At 40.6% G+C, this 14,434-nt stretch overlaps 1 protein-coding gene across 1 annotated transcript in view; it reads left to right on the forward strand.

The window, feature by feature from the left end:
• The window catches only part of FBLN1 (fibulin 1), a 97,660-nt gene that overhangs the window by 68,158 nt on the left and 15,068 nt on the right, over nucleotides 1-14,434 (forward strand). The window lies entirely within an intron of this gene.

Genomic DNA, 14,434 nt, shown 5'->3' on the forward strand with positions numbered 1-14,434 from the left:
GGGTTATTGAAGAATCTTACAGTCAGTGGTCCAGTCCAATCATTCTAGTGCCTAAACCTGATGGTACCACGAGATTCTGTAATGAGTTTCGCCGACTGAATGAAGTATCCCAGTTCGACGCATACCCCATACCACGCATTGACGAACTGGTTGACCGACTGGGTAGTGCCCGATTCTTGACTACACTGGATCTGACAAAAGGGTACTGGCAGATTCCCCTGACCAAAGAAGCTAAAGAAAAGACAGCGTTCTCCACTCCGAACAGGCTATTCCAGTACATCGTCCCCCTTTTGGGCTACATGGGGTCCTGGCCACATTCCAGCGCCTCATGGATAAGCTGCTGCGCCACCATACTAGTTATGCAGCTGCATCCATATGCCAGACTGGGGAACCCACTTGGAGAAAGTTGAGGCAGTACTGCGCACCTTAAGGCGGGCTGGCCTCACTGTTAATCCCGCTAAATGTGCCATAGGGCTAGCAGAGGCTAGGTACCTGGGATATATTGTAGGAAGGGGCACAGTGAAGCCCCAAACGAATAAACTAGAGGCAATTCAAAACTGGCCCCAGTCGACCCGAAAGAAGAGGTCCGCGCGTTGCTAGGCGTGGTAGGCTACTACCGACATTTTATTCCCCACTTCGCTACTAGGGCAAGTCCCCTAACAGACCTGGTGAAGGCCCGAGGTCCAGACATGGTGAAGTGGACTGATGCAGCAGAGGGGGCGTTCACAGACCTTCGGACGGTCCTCTGTAATGACCCTGTACTCATAGCCCCGGACTTTAACAAGGAATTTATTTTACAAACAGACGCTTCCGAGGTGGGGTTGGGGGCGGTTCTGTCGCAAATGGGGGGAGAAGAGGAACACCCGATCCTCTACCTAAGCAGAAAGCTTCTCCGAAGAGAACAGAAATACGTAGTAGTAGAGTAGAATGCCTTGCTGTCAAATGGGCCATGGAGACACTGCGTTATTACCTCTTAGGCCGGAGATTTACTCTTGTGACGGACCATGCACCCCTCCAGTGGATGCAGCGGAATAAGGAAAAGAATGCAAGGGTCACCAGGTGCTTCTTATCCCTCCAACTGTTCCAGTTCCACATACGGCACAGGGCTGGATGCCACCATAGCAATGCTGATGGTCTGTCACGAGCACACTGCCTGGCGTCCCAAGTTGCCCAACTCTATGGTGTTGAGCACAGGGGTGGGGGAGATATGTGACGGGGCAAGGCCAGATGGCTATAGAAAAGTAATGGGAGATAGATATATTAGCCCCAGGTTAAACAAATCCCTGGTACCAGGATAAGTAAATGGCAGCTGCTCCAGGTCAGTTAAGACACCTGGGGCCAATTAAGAGCTTTCCAGAAGGCAGGGAGGATGCTAGGTTGATGGGGACACCTGACGCCAATCAGGGGCTGGCTGAAATTAGTTAAAAGCCTCCCAGTTAGTCAGGTGGGCACGCATGTCAGGAGATGTGGGAGGTGGTTATGCTGTTGGAGAGACTGAGCTGTACACACCATATCAAGCACAAAGAAGGAGGCCCTGAAGTAAGGGTGAAGTGGAGCTTGAGGAAGTGGGGGCTGCTGTGGGGAAGTAGCCCAGGGAACTGTACGTGTCCTGTTCCTAAAAGGTCAGCTACCAGAGCTGATACTATTAGGGTCCCTGGGCTGGAGCCCAGAGTAGAGGATGGGCCAGGGCTCCCCCTCTTTGCCCCCCTGATTAATCACTGAGACTGGGAGACAACAGAGACTGTGCAAGGGAGGATAGCTTCTCCTCATCTCCCTCGCTGGCTTATAAAGAAAATGGCCCAGTAGACTGTGACCCTTGTCTCTAGAGAGAGAAGGGTTAAGTGGAGGGTCATAGTGAGCCTCTGAGGCTAGCGAAATCCATCAGGAAATGCAGGATCCACGGAGACAAGGACAGAGCTTTGTCACAGAAAGAAGAAGTGGGACCACTAAGCACTGAGGATGGGGTAGAGATTAAAGATAAACTAGGCATGACCCAATACCTAAACAAATACTTTGCCTCCGTTTTTAATAAGGCTAACGAGGAGTTTAGGGACAGTGGCAGGCTGGCCAATGGTAATGAGGATATGGAAGTAGAAATTACCACATCTGAGGTGAAAGTCAAACTCAAACAGCTTAATGGGACTAAATTTAGGGGGGGGAGGGGCTCAGATAATCCCCATCTAAGAATATTAAAGGAACTAGCACATGAAATTGCAAGCCCAATAACAAGAATTTTTAATGAATCTGCAAACTCGGGAATTAAACCCTATGCCTGGAGAAATATTAAGAAAGGGGAAAAAACGTAATCCAGGTAAGGTGATCAGACAGCAAGTGTAAAAAATCAGGACAGGGGGTGGGGGATAATATAAGCCTATATAAGAAAAAGACCCAAAAATCGGTACTGTCCCTATAAAATCGGGACATCTGATCACCCTAGATCCAGGAAACTACAAGACCATTAGTTTGACCTCAATTGTATGCAAGGTCTTGGAACAAATTTTGAAAGAGAAAGTAGCTAAGGACATAGAGGTAAATGGTAATTGGGATAAAATACAACATGGCTTTACAAAAGGTAGATTGTGCCAGACCAACCTGATCTTCTTTGAGAAGATAACTGATTTTTTAGACAAAGGAAATGCAGTAGATCTAATCTACCTGGATTTCAGTAAGGCATTTGATACAGATCTGCATGGGAAATTATTAATTAGTTAAATTGGAGAAAATGGGGATTAATATGAGAATTGAAAGGTGGCTAAGGAACTGGTTAAAGGGGAGAGGACAATGGGTCATGCTGAAAGGTGAGCTGTCAGGCTAGAGGGAAGTTTCAGTGGAGTTCCCCAGGGATCCATCTTGGGACCAACCTTATTTAACATTTTCATTAATAGCCTTGGCACAAAAAGTAGGAGCATGCTAATAAAATTGGCAGATGACACAAAGCCGGGAGGTATTGCCAATTTGGAGGAGGACCGGAATATCATACAAGAAGATCTGGATGACCTTGTAAACTCGAGAAATAGAAATGGGATGAAATTTAATAGTGCAAATTGCAAGGTCATGCACTTAGGGAGTAACAACAAGAAGTTTTGCTATAAGCTAGGGGCTTGTCAGTTAGAAGTGACAGAGGAGGAGAAAGACCTGGGTGTATTTGTTGATCACAGGATGACTATGAGCCACCAATGTGATGTGGCTGTAAAAAAGGCAAATGCGGCCCTGGAGTGCATCAAGCAAGATATTTCCAGTAGAGACAGGGAAGTGTTAGTACCATTATACAAGGGACTGGTGAGACCTCATCTGGAATACTACAATTCTGGTCTCCCAAGTTTACGAAAGATGAACTCAGACTGGGACAGATGCAGAGAAGGACTCCTAGGATGATCTGAGGAATGGAAAACCTACCTTATGAGAGAAGACTCAAAGAGCTTGACTTGTTTAGCCTAACCAAAAGAAGGCTGAGGGGAGATACAACTGCTCTCTATAAATGCATCAGAGGGATAAATACCAGGGAGAGAGAGGAGTTATTTAAGTTAAGCACCAGTTTGGACACAAGAACAAATGGATATAAACTGGCTATCAGCAAGTTTAGACTTGAAATTAGACGAGGGTTTCTAGTTATCAGAGGTGTGAAGTTCTGGAACAGCCTTCCAGGGAGAGTAGTGGGGGCAAAAAACCTAACTGGCTTCAAGACTGAGCTTGATAAGTTTATGGAGGGGATGGTATGATGGGACTGCCTACAATGGCATCATTGGCATGTAGCTGATCTGCAACTGCTAGCAGCAAGTATCCCTACCAGCCGGTGATGGGACATTAGATGGGGAGAGCTCTGAGTTACTACAGAGGATTCTTTCCCAGGTATCTGGCTGGTGGGTCTTGCCCACATGCTCATGGCCTAACTGATTGCCATATTTGGGGTCAGGAAGGCATTTTCTCCCAAGTCAGATTGGCAGAGACCATAAGGGGTTTTCTCCTTTCTCTGCTGCATGGGGCATGGGTAACTTGCAAATTTAAATTAGACTAAATGGTGGATTCTCTGTAACTTGAAGTCTTTAAATCAAGATTTGAGGACTTCAGTAACTCAGTCAGAGTTTATAGGTCTATTGCATGAGTGGGTGGGCCAGGTTCTGTGGTCTGCAATATGCAGGAGGTCAGACTAGATGATCATGACGGTCCTCTCTGGCCTTATAGCCTATTAGTTTATGACGAGAATGTTACAATAATCAAGATGTGAGATGATGATGACCTGCATGCGAGTACTGCTTGTATAAATAGAGCGAAAAGGATGGATCTCAAAAAAAAATTTTAGGAAGATGTTGCTGCCCACTGGTTTTTGTATAGAGACAGGGAGGAGTTGATATTGACCCCTAGGTTAAAGCCAGAGTTATGCGGGGGATGGTGATGGCAGAGAATTGGGGAATGAAGAGGGTTTGGGAGGAATGATCAGGTGTTCAGTTTTAGCCATTATGAATTTAAGTTGACAGTAAAACACCCAGAAGAAGATGTCAGTGAGATTTACTAAGGTGCAGGACTGAGCGGAAGGAGACCAGTCAGGGGGTAGGTTTGTGAGTTGTCAGTGTGTAGAGCTTAAGCTGTATGAATGAATGACAGTGCCTGAGGGCAGGATGTAGAGAGAGGCAGAAAAGGAGACTAGAGAGAAAAGTGCCCTGAGGGACCTCTCTCAAGGAATGTCTCAAGGAATGAAAGAGGGGAGGAGGTGAATCTACCTAAGGAGACACTGAAGGAACAACCAGAGAGGTAGGGGAAGAGTGATGAGCGGACAATGGTGAAAAAGCCAAAGAAGGAGATGATGTCAAGCAGGAATCAACAATCCCTAGTATCAAAAGCAGTGGAGAGGCCAAAGGGGTTTGAAGCACAGGCCCTGAAAATTGATGAGGAGAAAGTTATCCAAACCCTGCTGAGAATGGTTTCAATGGAGTGGAAAGGAAGGAAGCCAGATTGGAGGGATAGGTTCCTGGATATGCATAGACTTCCAGGCTAGTAGCAGAAAGACATTATCGTGCAGATAGTTGCTTCCGCTATTATTACCCCTATTCATATTTGGAACGGATGCCAAGCATGGTATTTTTCCTCTTACAAAAAATGCTGTGGGATTCCTAACACCGAGCACAGTTTTGCACTGCATCCTGAAGAGAGTGTTAACCATTCTAAATCACTTCTTAACAAGGGAGAGTGGGGAGGGGAAAGTATAGACCCACCTTGTTTGTGGTTTTCTAAAGCCTTTTACAGACTTTTTGCTGCATACCTCTGTAACCAGCTGTCAGTGAAAGATGAAGAATGCATTAATGTCCTATTAATGCCTGAGGTCTTATCAGGTACTATAACGCTCTTTCCTCAGCTATGCATTCATTTTCTTAGCTATATATAATACCATCTGTAGTCAGAAAGGCTGGTAAATTTCAGGAAGATTTTTTAAAGTATAATGTAGCTAAGAATAATGCTGTTTGATATTTTTACTGTAAGATTTGATGGAAAACCTAGTATATTCTTGCATGTAAAATAAAAATGTTATGGCTGTTAGCAAAAGCTTTCCAGTCGATTAATTGCAATTAACTCACACGATTCACTCAAAAAAATTAATCTTGATTAAAAAAAATAATCCTGATTAATCGCAGTTTTAATCACACTGTTAAACAATAGAATACCAATTGAAATTTATTAAATATTTTGGATGTTTTTCTACATTTTCATATATATTGTATTCTGTGTTGTAATTTAAATCAAAGTGTATATTATTTTTATTACAAATATTTGCACTGTAAAAATGATAAAATAGTATTTTTCAGTTCACCTCATACAAGTACTGTAGTGCAATCTCCTTGTCATGAAAGTGCAACTTACAAATGTAGATTTTTTTATTACATAACTGCACTCAAAAATAAAACAATGTAAAACTTCAGAGCCTACAAGTCCACTCAGTCCTACTGCTTGTTCAACCAATCGCTAAGACAGACAAGTTTGTTTACATTTACGGGACATGATGCTGCCCGCTTCTTATTTATAATGTCACCTGAAAGTGAGAACGGGCATTTGCATGGTACTTTTGTAGCCGGCATTGCAAGGTATTTACATGCCAAATATGCTAAACATTCGTAGGCCCCTTCATTCTTCAGCCACCATTCCAGAGGACATGATTCCATGCTGATGACGCTTGTTAAAAAAATAATGCGTTAATTAAATTTGTGACTGAACTCCTTGAGGGAGAATTATATGTTCCCTGCTCTGTTTTAAAGAGCAACACTCTGATGTGGAAACACAGAACCTGAATCACCAAAAAAGAAAATCAACCATCTGCTGGTGGCATCTGATTCAGATAATGAAAATGAACATGCGTTGGTCTGCACTGCTTTGGATTGTTATCGAGCAGAACCCATCATCAGCATGGACGCATGTCCCCTGGAATGGTGGTTGAAGCATGAAGGGACATATGAATCTTTAGCGCATCTGGCACGTAAATATCTTGTGACGTCAGCTACAATACTTCCATGAGAATGCCTGTTCTCACTTTCAGGTGACATTATAAACAAGAAGCGGGCAGTGTTATCTCCTGCAAATGTAAACAAACTTGTCTGAGCAATTGACTGAACACGAAGTAGGACTGAGTGGACTTGCAGGCGCCAAAATATTACATTGTTTTATTTTTGAATGAAGTTTTTTTGTACATAATTCTATATTTATAAGTTCAACTTTCATGATAAAGAGATTGCACTACAGTACTTGTATTAGGTGAATTGAAAAATACTATTTCTTTTGTTTTTTACACTGCAAATATTTGTAATAAAAATAACTATAAAGTGAACACTGTACACTTTGTATTCTGTGTTGTAATTGAAATCAATATATCTGAAAATGTAGAAAACTTACAGAAATATTTAAATAAATGGTATTCTATTATTAACAGATTCATTTTTTTAATCACCTGACAGCTCTGCTTTCCCGAAATCAATTCACTTACAGAATTTCAGTTGGTTATTTGCTCATGTATAGTTGTAGAGATTTTTAAGGGAGGTTAGCTTGGTATTTGAATATACCAATTTCAATAAGCATTCTGACAGTAGAAAGCTGATCGGTTGTGATTCTGCCTGTGGCACTAAACATAGGCCTATTATAAAGGCATTAATTTTTTCAAGTTGTACCATTACAGAATCATAGAAATGTAGGGCCAGAAGGGTCCTCAAGAAATTAATATATAATAGATCCAACTTGAAAAATGTGTTAAAATATTGGTCTCTGGTGTCACCAATAGATCTAGGATTAAGAGGAGAATGGGCGTCCAATGTAACTATATACTTTGCGGTATGTTAATGCTTGATTAGTCCAGGAATAGAGAATATCACGATACCTATAATATGAGCGCCTGTGTTTCACAAACAAAAGTTCTGATTCTCCTCTTACACCACTGTTACACCGATGTCACTCCATTGACCTCAGTGGAGTTACTCCTGATTTACAGCACTATCCATAACTTGGCTTGACTGGCTCTTTCGCAAGCTACTATATTTCATGCTGTGTCTTTTGAACCATAATATAAAGAGTGACATTGTACAGCCCTTATGGTTATAATTAAATTCTGCACATACCAGTGTCATGATTACTCCCATGTTATCACCATTGCAAAATATACTTCATTGGGATAGAGGCTTTAGAAAAGAGACCAAAACTAAACAGAATAAGTGGCATAAAATATATTGTTTTTTGTGTGACTTGTTGAGAAGTTCTTTCTTAATACACTTGTAGTTCTATCACTTGCCAGACTTTTGGCTATAACTTTTCATATCTGCCCCACAAGTCTGTATGTGATATAAAATTGAATTAAATTCTGTCTCTGGAGTGGACTAGTGAGTGGAGCACAGAATGCAAAGGAGACCTGGGATCTGTTTTGAACTCTGCCACTGACCTGCTCTGTGCCCTTGGGCAAATAACTTCACTCTCTGCGTTTCTATTTTCCTCCCACTGTTCCTCTCTCTCTCTCGACTCTTTGGTTTGTAAGCTCTTTGGGGCAGGGACTGTCTCATAAGATATGTGTTGTGTAGCACAATGAGACCCCAGTCTTGATTCAGGCATCTTATAATACCCTTGTAATACAAACAATAATCATCTTCCTTCAGCTACTTTTCTTTGGCCAAACTGAGCCCAGGTGTAAGCAGGTTCATCTCTCATTGAAATCAAGGAGAGTTGGGCCAGGTATACTGGGAGATTAATTTGGCATTCTCTCTCTCTGGACACAATTACAAACAATTAATGAATAATAATAAATCTCCATCATGACTATAATGTCACTAGCGTGATGCAACAATGAATGATGTCTTGCAATACAAAACTTCAGCAGTCCAGCCATCTATAACCAGCATATAAAGCAATGATGTAATTCAACAGATTTTTAGAAGGGCTTATTTAGCCCTATATGAAAGAAGATACAGACCAGTTTTCACCCTTTCAGCTGGTATTTCTCTATTCTCCTAGTTTTGCCTATTTCCATCCAGGCTTCCTTCCTTCACAGGAGCAACCCATCAGCAAAGAATCTCATTTTTGTATGCCAGACTGTCTTATCAATAGCTGCACCGTTGAGAAGAGGTTACCTAGAAGCCATTTTGTAGGCTGGATGCTAGATTCATTATCTGAACCTGCCCTTTCAGACGATTGATGACTGCCCTACTCAGTAGTCAAAGCATTTCTCCTGCACCCCCAAAATGTGTGAAGTTGGAGGGCTCTTCTGGAAACGAGCAAGAAAGTCTATTAGGAGCTGAATTTTCATTGTATATAAGAAAAATGGTGAGTGCACTTTTCTAGCAAGAATTGTTTTCCTGCTCAAGCAAAATAATCTGTCTGATGCCAAGTTTCACCCAGTGCATTGTACAGTAGCTAGTTAATGAAACATTCTTCATTGATCTATCTTCCTCTCCATCCCTCACGTAGAAGATGTAACACACCACAAAAACATTAACACATGTCATCCTCTGTTAAAGTTTTCATAAAACTGACAAACAAATCAATCTTACTGCTGAAGATCTGTGAATTGCAATGGGAATTCAAAAGCCTGCCTATTTGGGGAAAACTGAATGACTCAGGGAACTGATACTGAGCATAGGAACTTTCACCACTGCTGTCGGTCACTGGATCAAATTATGTATGTAGACAAACAGTATGATATGCTCTATTAACTTTTAAACAATGTACTGAGGTGTGGTGCTCCAGATTATGTATATGAGGAAGCGTGGCCATATTTGGAGCCTCACACATTAGAAAAATACACACCAGCAGAATGTTGATTCTGCTTTTATTTACACCTGTATAAATCAATGGAATTACACCTGCGTAAGTGATATCAGAATCTAGCATTGCCACTGACTCACTGTGTGAATTCAGCATTGTGAGGCACTTTGGTCCTGTTTGCAAAAGCACTTTAGGGTGCTTTTCAGCCCAGGATCTCAAACTACAAAGAATTTGTATTATTAATGATTGTGCTGCTACAACTGAGTTTGTACATCTGCTCCTATGATCTGATTCCTGCAGCAGTTTCTGCACCTCATGAGAGCTGCACACAGAAAATAATAGACTCAAGCTAAATCATAAATCTTTCCCAGCATGATGCATGGATGCCATGGCTCACTTAAAAGAAATCATTATATTTAAAGGGGTTAAATGTGGTGTACTGACCCCTTCCTTTAGTCTTATTCTGTGAATTTGGTCGGGGATTAGCATGCATTATCACTCAGAAAACTTCATTCTTCAGAAATTCTGCTAACAATAACAACACAGCAGTCATCCCCAGGTAATGACTGACTAGCTGTGTAAGGGCTTTCACATCAAATCCTCAGGATTAGGTGCTTTCTCTTTCTTGGTAAATTGAATCACACAGTCATGTCCTGCTGTGTGCCATAATGTGGCTCACAGCCAAGAAATGCTTAAGGTTACAATAATTAATTGCCTTGGTGACATGGATATGCTATTGTATTGGAGCTTGGCTGAAGCTGGATTATGTGGCAATGGGACTGGGAGGGTTCAAATGTTAATAAATGTGGACCCAAATAACATACACAAAACTGGTAATTGCACACACATTAAGGACTATCGTGACTGGGACTAATAAAAAACGATAGATATAAATAAACAGACATTGTGAGTTAAACAAGGGATTGTTTTGCCTACACACAGGGATATCTGGTGTATATCATTTAGGCTTGCTTATTTTAACATTCAGCCTTGACATTTTCCCCATCTTTTTGTGACAGCTGAAAAACTAAAACGACTTAACCCAGATAAAATTCTCAAAAGCTTAGTACTGAAAAAATGAAAGATGAAAATGGTGGAAAATAGTTTGTTTCTCTGAGGATAGTGCAAGTACAGTTAGTGCAGTTTATGCATGCATAATCTCACTATGTTGTCAGTTTGGAAACCCTTTGCAAAGTTTTGGCCCCAAAGCAAACCCAAGATCTAAAAGCACTTTGAGTTTGCCAAAACCAAGATAAGAGCACATCTTTCTGAATTTATTGGGTACCCTTAATAAAGAGCACAGTATTCATAAACAAGACAAACCTCACTAGAAGCCAAGGTTGCTTTTAACTCTTTCCCAATACCTAAGCTATATGATCTAACATGACAGATAATAACTTTGAAAATATTTATCATTTGTTTCTGGCCAAAAACTTATAAGTTCCATGAAGCCTGTTTATAGTTAAAAAGTACAGGTCCTTCTATTCAATCAAAAGCTTTCTAAAGCTCACAAGTGTAAATAAAATTAATTTTTGATGAACAATTGAAGTATTGCATTTATAATAAATTGCATCCCAAATTTTTGAACCATCAAACATGGTCATTTAGTAAAGTAAGATTCATTTTTAATTGAGAATATCTCTGAGCATGGCATTTCTAATGTAGTTTCCTTATGAATCAAGGAAGTGAATTCCTTGCAACTAAGACTCATTAATCCTAAATTTATCAGAATTTATAACCCATTTTGAAAACTTCATAGACTTGTTCTATTGCAATCTGAAGAGCTTAGACATAATTGTTTATTTGGTCAGACTTTACATAAAGTTTTATTAGGGTGACCAGATGTCCCAATTTTATAGGGATAGTCCTGATTTTGGGGTCTTTTTCTTATATAGGCTCCTATTACCCCCACCCCCTGTCCCGATTTTTCACATTTGCTGTCTGGTCACCCTAAGTTTAATTTATAAATGATTTATAAAGGGTTAATAAATGATTACTAGAAGTCATAAGCATGTTACAGACAGGAGTAGTATGTGTTATACATAGTTATAGAGACGTCAGTGGAAGTTGTTATCCATATTTAGAAGCAACCTATTGTCCAGTTTGACTCTTTAGCAATCTATTACAATTGATTAATCATTTATAAACTCTTTATAAATAGAACTTTAATCAGACTATACAAATATCAGATCAAGATGTTTAGGACCAGGGAAATAAATTGCAATGGTGGTTATCTCAGAAAAGCAGAGAATTGATGGGATCACTCCAGTAAGTGGGAGTTTGAGGAGAAAGAACAGCCCCAAATAGATGCTTCTCTGGATCAAGCTAAGGATGATGGACTGCAGTTTACCCTTGATTGCTGGGCTCTCTCACAGCACAAAACCTACATACATATTTCTAGTTATGGGCTGAAACTAGTTACTGCCTAATTGCTTATAATGAAGAGTGAACTATGTATTCAGATATGTATAGTTTGACTGAAAGAGGCCATGTTGAGGTAATATAATAAAAAGTTCTCTCTTATCTGATTCAGTATTTCAGGAAGTATACAACATTCATCTGGCAACAAACACTACAGTTAAAGTTGCTAAATAGTTAAGCTCCCTGTTCACACATGCACATTCTTGGCTAAAATTTTCCATATTGTTTCTGCCCAAAAGTAAGTGAGTGAATAAGTAAGTATGTGTGTGTGTGTGTGTAAAGTTTCATTATGTCACAGTAATGATTGTGAGTGCTTTAATTGTTTGTCACCATCATTACTTAGGATTCATTAATGGTGCTTAGGGACGTGAACCATGATGAGATGGGAATGAGGGTGCATCAACTACGTAACAATTTCTGGAAGTATTATGATGCTTACAGAGATGCTGTGGGATGGCACATCTCAGTGTATTCGGTCAACAGCAAGATGCAGAGTTCCTACGTCCATAGTAAACTTATCACGTAGGGGTGTGGTATTATGGCCCCATCCATACCACACCCAGAAAGGCTTCCTTGAGGCAGCTAGTGCCCCAGAGTAAGGAGAAATCAGGGAGGGAATTGTGCCTCAGAAGGAAGTCTCTGTTTCCCAAGTCTACTCCTTGCTCACAACTGTGCCTACAGGCACAATCTAGCTGTCAGAATACAGGCAATTCCCAGATACTTATATCTGCTGTCTCCAAAGAGCTACTGATCAAGATACAAAAGGAGCACTTAAAGACGATAAAGTCATTGCGGAGAAACTAAATGAATTCTTTGCTTCAGTCTTCACGGCTGAGGATGTTAGGGAGATTCCCAAACCTGAGCCAGCTTTTGTAGGTGACAAATCTGAGGAATTGTCACAGATTGAGGCGTCACTAGAGGAGGTTTTGGAATTAATTGATAAACTTAACAGTAACAAGTCACCGGGACCAGATGGCATTCACCCAAGAGTTCTGAAAGAACTCAAATGTGAAATTGCGGAACTACTAACTATGGTTTGTAACCTGTCCTTTAAATCAGCTTCTGTACCCAATGACTGGAAGATAGCTAATGTGACGCCAATATTTAAAAAGGGCTCTAGAAGTGATCCCGGCAATTACAGACTGGTAAGTCTAATCATGTCTTACTAATCTATTAGAATTCTTTGAAGGGGACAACAAACATGTGGACAAGGGGAATCCAGTGGATTTAGATTTCCAGAAAGCCTTTGACAAGGTCCCTCACCAAAGACTCTTATATAAATTAAGTTATCATGGGATAAGAAGGAAGAGCCTTTCATGGATTGAGTACTGGTTAAAAGAAAGGGAACAAAGGGTAGGAATAAATGGTAAATTTTCAGAATGGAGAGGGGTAACTAGTGGTGTTCCCCAAGGGTCAGTCTTAGGACCAATCCTATTCAACTTATTCATAAATGATCTGCAGAAAGGGGTAAAAAGTGAGGTGGCAAAGTTTGCAGATGACACTAAACTGCTCAAGATAGTTAAGACCAAAACAGACTGTGAAGAACTTCAAAAATCTCACAAAACTAAGAGACTGGGCAACAAAATGGCAAATGAAATTTAATGTGGATAAATGTAAAGTAATGCACATTGAGAAAAATAACCCCAACTATACATACAATATGATGGGGGCTAATTTAGCTACAACTAATCAGGAAAAAGATCTTTGAGTCATCGTGGATAATTCTCTGAAGACGTCCACGCAGTGTGCAGTGGCAGTCAAAAAAGCAAACAGGATGTTAGGAATCACTGAAAAGGGGATAGAGAATAAGACAGAGAATATCTTACTGCCCTTATATAAATCCATGGTACTCTCACATCTTGAATACTGCGTACAGATGTGATCTCCTCCTCTCAAAAAAGATGTACTGGCATTAGAAAAGGTTCAGAGAAGGGCAACTAAAATGAGTAGGGGTTTGGAACGGGTCCCATATCAGGAGAGATTAAAGAGGCTAGGACTTTTCAGCTTGGAAAAGAGGAGACTAAGGGGGGATATGATAGAGGTATATAAAATCATGAGTGATGTGGAGAAAGTGAATAAGGGAAAGTTATTTACTCGTTCCCATAATATAAGAACTAGGGACCACCAAATGAAATTAATGGGCAGCAGGTTTAAAATAAATAAAAGGAAGTTCTTCTTCACACAGCACATAGTCAACTTGTGGAACTCCTTACCTGAGGAGGTTGTGAAGGCTAGGACTATAACAGGGTTTAAAAGAGAACTAGATAAATTCATGGAGGTTAAGTCCATTAATGGCTACTAGCCAGGATGGGTAAGGAATGGTGTCCCTAGCCTCTGTTTGTCAGAGGGTGGTGATAGATGGCAGGAGAGAGATCACTTGATCATTGCCTGTTAGGTTCACTCCCTCTGGAGCACCTGGCATTGGCCACTGTCGGTAGACAGGATACTGGGCTGGATGGATCTTTGGTCTGACCCAGTACGGCCATTCTTATGTTCTTATTACTTAAGGTTTTTCCATCATTCAAAGGCTAAATGATCCTTTTCATTTTTCCTCACCATTTTAATGGAATTTAGCTACATTGCTCTTGAATTATTTGTGACAATAATGATAAAGGCTCCTGTCGTGTCTTTTTTCTGGAATTTCTGATAGAATCTGGTTTATTAATAAATTATTTTTCTTTGGAAAACAAATTATTTCTTGGTAACCACCACTGCAGGCATCAAACCATGCATTAAAACAGGGGCGGGCAAACTTTTTGGCCTGAGGGCCACATCGGGTTTCCAAAAT

Source organism: Terrapene carolina, unplaced genomic scaffold, assembly GCF_002925995.2.
Source record: "Terrapene carolina triunguis isolate 2854851 unplaced genomic scaffold, T_m_triunguis-2.0 Scaffold112, whole genome shotgun sequence".
In the NCBI taxonomy this organism is placed as follows: domain Eukaryota; kingdom Metazoa; phylum Chordata; order Testudines; family Emydidae; genus Terrapene; species Terrapene triunguis.